This window comes from Aulonocara stuartgranti (assembly GCF_965226115.1).
Source record: "Aulonocara stuartgranti genome assembly, chromosome: 9".
NCBI classification, from domain to species: Eukaryota; Metazoa; Chordata; class Actinopteri; order Cichliformes; family Cichlidae; genus Aulonocara; species Aulonocara stuartgranti.
This window is the reverse complement of record NC_138960.1, coordinates 14,331,217-14,339,153: the sequence shown is the minus strand read 5'-3', so window position 1 is coordinate 14,339,153 and position 7,937 is coordinate 14,331,217. Positions and strand designations below refer to the sequence as shown.

General features: G+C 39.8%; 1 long non-coding RNA gene across 1 annotated transcript; it reads left to right on the top strand.

The window, feature by feature from the left end:
• Positions 1-4,311, top strand: LOC309714084. The gene is made up of 3 exons (XR_014278799.1): positions 1-103; positions 2,612-2,717; positions 3,498-4,311. It is a non-coding gene; the product is annotated as an uncharacterized lncRNA (long non-coding RNA).
• The last annotated feature ends 3,626 nt before the right edge of the window (positions 4,312-7,937 follow it).

Sequence of the window (7,937 nt, the reverse complement as noted above, 5' to 3'; positions counted from 1 at the left end):
TCGAACCTCGACACGGTGCTTCTGAAGCAGCGTGTTTATCTTTCTGACACACGCACCGGAGCGTCAGCTTCAAGCGGACCATCGCTACCTCTCACATCTAAAGGTAAGTGTCAAGGTAACTTTGAACTGAGTTCAGTCAATCTCGAGTTTTTCGAAGTTTTCTGAATGAAGTTTTCTGTTGCTCTCTGTGAGAGGAGACCGTTAAAGGCGGGGCTCTCCAGAGTGTAGCAAAACAGGAAACCACAGCTGTGTGTGTGTGTAAGTGTGCAAACGAATAGATTAGAAGTGCAAGTGAGCCACGAGCATAGAAAGCTCAAGTTTCGTGGTTTGTTTTTCTCACCACTGATCACGCGCTCAACACTCTACACATACTGGCATCACACGCGCGCTCTCAAGCATCAGTATTGTACAATTCTGGGCGTCACGTGAGTTGAGGGTGTTACCATATAACGGAAATCTCCATTGTTCTGTAGCAGTGGTTCTCAAACGTTTCACAATGAGTTTCACCCTTACGAGCGACATCACAGCACAGTAGTATAGGCAGTAGCGGTTTTTGATACGGGCGATTTTCATTTTCGCTGCACAACTAAAGCGTGCAATTTACTTTGTGTGCACTCAAATGGAGTCGAGTCAACCAGCGCAACCTCTGGCCAAGTACCATAGCCTACAGCCAGATTAACTTGTGACACGCAGTAGCGGTTTTTGATACGGGCGACACGGGCGGTTACCCATATCAAAAAATCGTGGTGTGGGTAGAGCTTGGTGATAGAACGATAATGATATGTATTGCGAAATAACTTTTTCTCGATAGAAAAATTAAACTATCGCGATAGACCTCGCCGCTCTTGTCCTCTCAAAAAAAAAAAAAAAAAAAAAAAAAAAGAACAGCCAATCCAAATTAAGTAGCGCAGAGCCGAACCAATCACAGCCGCAGCATCACGTGACTTGTTACATGCAGCACAAGCGCCAAGGCGCACATGTGTATTTGTTTGGGAAGCAGCCAGCCGGGCTGCCCAGGTAATGAAGGAAATGAGTTTGCCGATGTGAGATTATAATATTATTTTATGCCATGTTAGACCCCTAATTAAAGATTGTGAATGATTATGTAGTTTTAGTTTGCATTATTCTCCTGAATTAGAAGAAGGTGATAACTATTGCATTTGTTAAACTGAGTTGCATTACATTAGACTGCTGATTTGTTGTGAATGAATGATATTGTTATATGATGCATTATATTGCTGAGTTATAAGAAATACTGTTCGCAGAAAGTCATCGCCTTATTTGTCTGATTAGAAGAGAACAGAGCATACTGGAGTTTTCTGCCCCATCTCAGCAGGAGCAGATAAACGGGGAGCCAAGGTCGTAGCTTAGGCGCCGTGTGAGAGAAAGAATGTGAATGTTTAGGCTTTTATGATAAGGTGGGGGCACCAGAGGCTATAAGAGTTTGATCAATGCTCCACCATTTTGAGATCTGATGCTGTCTGCGCACGGTGTCCATCTCCCACGCGTGTGTTCATTAAAATCATCGTTTGACTCAACCCGGCCGGACCAGTGTTGTTATTGTGGTTTTTCCTCTTGTCTCCATCCCAATATTTGAATCCGTAACACCGACTAGAGAAAAATCAACCGAGAGCGTGAACGAAGGTTACCGAAGAAAAAAACAATTATGGTTCCAATGCCGGAGAGTTTGTCGAATGGAAGAGCCATAGAAGTTCCGTAGTGTGAAGGTATTTCGGCTATTTCAAGTCTGACAAAAAACAGAGTAGCGCGCACTGTAAATTGTGCCGAAAGCAAGTCTGGAAATACAATAAACCAGTGCATGCTCAATCTCTGACTGAAAGCACTAATTCGTCATTCGGCTTTGTCAGACTAAAGTAACTGTTAAAACTGTTTGAAAAGCTCAGCTATAAAACAAGGAGAGATAGAGAATTTCCTTTTAGTTCTCAGTTTATTTGATATTGACAAAAGTTAGTCAATTTTGTCTGTTCTTCTGTAAAACGAACTAAGATTTATTTTTAGAATTAAAATTTTGTTTCTAAGTGGAATTGACAATTTAGTCTGTTTCGTTTGTTCTATTTTGAAACTTAAACTCTTTAGCGGCTGCCTTTTGTGTAGTTTCCAATATTTGCCTTTATTTATCTGAAAAAGTCTCATGTTCCTTAAGTACATCTACCCTGTTGAACTTATTATGGGAAATAAATATTTAAATAAAAACAAGCTGCTGATTATTTCACATTTTACTTGTGAGCAACGGCACATTTAAATCTTACAAATATAGTTATTTGGCTTGTATCGTGATAGATATCGTTATCGCCTGAAATGAAAAAAAAAACATATGGTGATATGAAAAAATCTTATATCGCCCAGCTCTAGGTGGGGGTTAGTCTTTGCTTAATGATTGTTTTAGTCTTAACCATCCACATTGCTGGCATTGCATCTTTCAATGCCAGCAATGCCAGGTATCAGTGCTCAAACCTTTTGTGTTTGTTTCCAATAAGTTGCCCACCTCGGGAAGCAAAAATGTGTTCTTTTACTTGTCAGGTGAACATATGAGACACTTTGACTCTTCAGTGCAGTGTGGAGCCTAACAAAGATCTGTTTTGTGTCCCAGCTGATCAGCAGGAGGAGAAGAGTCTGACGGAGCAGCAGAGGAACATTTTCAGCTACTTGGACTCAGCTCAGCCACTACAGAGGAAACAATGAGCTCAACACAGAAGGTGACAGACAGAGCAGGGCGATATGACCAAAAATATTTATCACGATATACATTTGAAAATTTGCGTTAATGATGTAGCAGATGATATAATTGACACTAGACAAAATACTTTACAACTCTAAAAAAACACGGTAATAACGACGGCCTGCTAGCATGTCCGACCACAAATAGAGTTTGTTGTGTATCTGACGTACGAAAGCTAAACCAGTTCCACACCACTGAAGTTGCAGCATTTTTACAAACCAATTCTGGTTCATCTGTTTCATTCAACGATCCGCTTTCACCCTTCTCATTCTCCGTCGCTGCCATGTTTTTTCCTCCATGTGATTGTATATGACAGAAGACGAGCAACATCTGTTGTGGAAGCTAATGGGGTTCCTTATGAATAAACAAATAAACAAACATAGGATTTAATATCACTGAATAGTTATGTATAAATCTATACAAATTATAGAAATATGTAATAGGAAACAACAAAATAATATAAATTATAAAATAATATAAAAGTGTGTGTGTGTGTGTGTGTGTGTGTGTACACACAATCAGGAGAGATGGGCATGATTTTAAACACTGCTTAAACAGTTATGAATTATTTTTAACAGCAGGTTGGATGTAATGTGTTAGAACTACCAGCAGGTGGGGATAAGAGACCTTTAAGGTGTTTGGTGCCACACTCCACCTTCAGGTTTAAAACTAGTGTTAATGGAGGGAGTTTGAAGGTTGAGTTTGTTCCACGACTGCATTTCACTCACTGCCTCTGTTTGTATCTCTGTCACTGCAGGACCAACATGGAGCGAGAAGTCAGCGCTCTCAGGAGGCCGACAAACCTCACAGAAGAAAGAGAGAGAAAAAACACACCTGTGACGAGTGTGGGAAGGATTTTGCTAGGAAGAATGAACTAAAACGTCATCAGGTCATCCACACTGGAGAGAGACCGTTCAGCTGTGACTTGTGTGGAAAGTCTTTTTCCTGGAAGGTTGCTCTAAAACAACACCATCTCATCCACAGTGGAGTTAAAGCGTACAGCTGTGATCAGTGTGGCAGAGCTTTTACTCACAGTAGCAGCTTACAGAGGCATCTAGTTACCCACTCTGGAATTAAGGCGTACAGCTGTGACGAGTGTGGGAAGGAGTTTACTGAGAAGGCTAATCTAAAACAGCATCAGGTCATCCACACTGGAGAGAGACCGTTCAGCTGTGACTTGTGTGGAAAGTCTTTTTCCTGGAAGGAATCCCTAAAACAACACCATCTCATCCACAGTGGAGTTAAAGCGTACAGCTGTGATCAGTGTGGCAGAGCTTTTACTCAAAGTATCAGCTTACAGAGGCATCTAGTTACCCACTCTGGAATTAAGGCATACAGCTGTGACATCTGTGGAAAAACCTTCAGTCAGATAGGGCACAGAAATATACACCTACGCATTCACACCAGACATGATGTGTACTGCTGTGAACAGTGTGGCAAAGAGTTTACAACAGACGAAAAGTTACAACGACACATGTTTACCCACACTGAGGGACGACCTTATAAATGTGACCTGTGTTAGAAGACTTTTAAATCTCCACATTACCTGAGACGACACCAACAGATCCACACCAGAAAGACACTCTACAAGTGCAGTTACTGTGAGGTATGTATTTATATTGTTATCTTGTCATTTTAGCCTGACTGTTTGGAACAACTCTGCTCATTAAACTGTGTTAGCATGTTAGCAATTCTACTGCATGGAAAAGCAGCTCTGAGTGATTATTCAGATTTTCATGTCAGTTATGATTTTAGTATTACTGTAGTATTATGGTGGTAGTATTGTAGTTATTGCAGCCCAGTAAACTGAGTGTGTTAACTGAAACAGTCAAATGTAATTGGACGTCTGCAGAGATGCTCTTTATTTCAGGCGACGTTCAGGATAAAAGTGTTGAAGGACTGACTTACACTGTCTTTGTGTCTTTGTTTAGAAGCAGAGCGACACAGATGGATCCAGTTCTCAACCCTGTCATCACCGTGGTGGTGGGAAAGACTTTCATTGTGACCTTTGTGGAAAAACTTTCAGTTGCCAAGCTGACCTAAAAATACATCAACGTAGACACACTGGAGACAAAGTGAAATACTGCAAAGAATGTGGGAGAAGCTTCACCACATCAACTGAGTTAAAACAACATGAACTGATTCACAGTGGGGTTAAAAAGCACCTCTGTGATCAGTGTGGGTCATCCTTCACCACTGCAAGGGAGCTTAAAACACACAAACGAGTCCACACAGGAGAGAAACCATACAAGTGCAGACACTGTGACAAAAGCTTCTCAGATTCAAGTAGTCGTAACAGGCATGAACGTGCACACATGGAAGGAAACTACAGCTGTGACCAGTGTGACAAGAGCTTCAGGAATCTCAGTTCATACTCCAAACACAAACGATCCCACGTTACTAATAAACTGTTTCACTGTTACCAATGTGCCCAAACATTCACCTCATTGTCTGCTCTGTGCAAACATCAGCGTGATCACTCAGGGCTGAAATCACTCCCATCACTGGATCACAGTGAATCTGAAGAGACAGAAAGATCCTCTGGTTTCAGTGTCAGACTCAAAAAGCTTGAGATCAGGCTCCACAGAGTTCAGATAGAATCATTTAAACTTGTGTTGAACTGAACTGGTTGCTGGGCTGAACTTCTACATAATACAGATTTACATGGGATCTTATTTTCTGTTGTTTTACTGAGTCAGTTTTGTCCTTTTTTCTCTGTCCTGGTTTTGCTCGTCTGTAAATAATTGAAACTCAGTCAAATAGTTCATTGTTCTCCAGCAAAACGTTTTGGAAACTCATGTTTAACCTTTAAACTCTGACATGTTTTAGCACACAAGGCTTCATCGGGGAGTTCACTCATGATTATTGACACTCACTGACTTTTAATAGTCATTCTATAAATGCTGTCCGTTTAAATGGTCTTACCTGTAAACACTGCTAAATCCACCGGATTCCAGCCAGAGTGGATTCTGGAGTCTTCCCACGCTCCTGTTAGTGATCCTCCATGTGGATGGATGATAACAACCTTCTGAACAATCTAGAAGGAGATGGCCCATATCTATGGGATTGATTTGTGCTAATAATGCCCATTGTATGGACTGATAACAGCCGAAGCGGGTGAATAAAGTCACCCAGTCGCTAGCTGTGCCATTACCCAGCATACACCACTCCATCCATAAATGCAATACACGATACAGAAGTAATAACTAAAATGAATTTATCTGCTGTTTCTCAGGTAGTTGTTTACATTACACAATATATTGTGTTCAGTATACGTCACTACAATGTGATTTCGGAAATGTATAAATATACAAACAAGAGGCTCTTCCGCGGAAATCTCTTGTCGTCAATAAACAACGATTAGGGAGCAGCATAGTATTCAATGGGAGGACCCTGCACGTCAATTCTCGATGCGAGGGGGGGTACCCTGCACGTCGATAAGTGAAGCAGAGGGAGCCTGACCATGTGTCATACATTTGACGAGTTGGGAGTGAGAACGTGTTGCTCTGACAGGTACAGTGTCAATTACTAAAACTGAAGGGATATCACGACTGGCATATGCTGCTCTCTCCTTACATCTGGATAAGAAAATTAGTAAAGACATTGACCGCATGCTCTTTAATTTTATATGGAAAAACCATACACATATTAGAAAATCTGTTGTGATGAATAACTATGAATCAGGTGAGCTTAACATTTTAGACTTTTCTACTTTAAATAACACTTTCAAAATGATTTGGGCTAAACATTTTCTTAAAACCCTACCTCTATCTGGAATTTTATACCATATCATATTTTCTCCTATTTTGGTGGCTTTAATTTTATTTTAAATTGTAATTACAGTGTTGGAAAACTCCCTGTAAATCTTTCATCCTTCCATAAGCAGGTCCTCTTAGCGTGGACCCTCATTTATAAACACAACTTCTCACCACACATATAACTCATCTGGAACAACAGAGATATTTTATTTCAAAATAAATCACTTTTCCTGGAAACTTGGGTCCAAAATGGGATCCTATTGGTGGCTCAGCTGGTTAATAAAGAGGGAGTACGACTTACTTACAATGAATTCCTTACACTATATAATTTTCCCATCAGTGTTTGGGAATTCTCCATGGTGCTTGGTGCCATACCCTCAGGTACTTTAATGTTATATAAAAACACTGACAGTTCAATATCTACCTCAGTCACTCTCCCTGATCCAGCTGAGTCAGCAGTGGGAAAAATCTGCTTTTCACAGGAACTTGGTAACAGCAATAAGAGAATACGTAGTTTATTCCAAGAAGATATCGTGTCTCTCCCATATATATAATATCTTACTGGAACCGACATGTTCCAGATATCACCTGGAAGACAGTCTGGATGAGCCCATAAATATCTAATTGTAAACAAGGTGAAGGAAATCTCATATAAAATTCTTCATAAATGTTACCCAGCCAGTCACTATATGGCAACATTTAAAAGACACATAAATACTAGTTGAACTTTCTGTGGGGATCATCTAGAAACTGTGACACATCTTTGTTGGTACTGTTCCTCTACACAGAGATTCTGGAAGGAATTTAGCAGTTTTGTTATTGTCCATATTTTAAGGGAGTTTTCTTAATGATGGGGAAATGTTTTATTCAGTTTCTTTAAGTTCTCCAGGAAGAATGATAAATTTTTTTTATTATACATTTCTTAATACGTTTAGCTAAATTTTCTATCCATAAATGTAAGTTTATTAATAAAACACCATATTTTTGCCTTTTTATAAGGATATGGAATTGTGCATACAATCAATATCAGACTCAACCAACAAAAAGGCTCTCAGAACAATATTTATATATGTTGATTTTTTTCGTGTACTCATGTAATTATTGTTTTACCCCTTGTTTTTTTATGTTCATGTTCTGTTCTTTCGTAAACTTCATCTGATGGCGCGTTATGGAAGCCTCGCTTCTGTCAGTCTGCCCCAGGGCAGCTGTGGCTACAAATGTGGTTTGCCTCCACCAGTGTGTGAATGTCAGAGTGATTGAATAGTGGCATTGTAAAGCGCTTTGGGTCCCTTGAAAAGCGCTATATAAATCCAATCCATTATTATTATTATTATTATTATTATTATTATTATTATTATTAGTTGAAAAACTGTCTAAAGTCTTTAATAAAATGATCAGCATTCTGCTCTACCAGGTGTAACAATTGAGTTTAACATCCA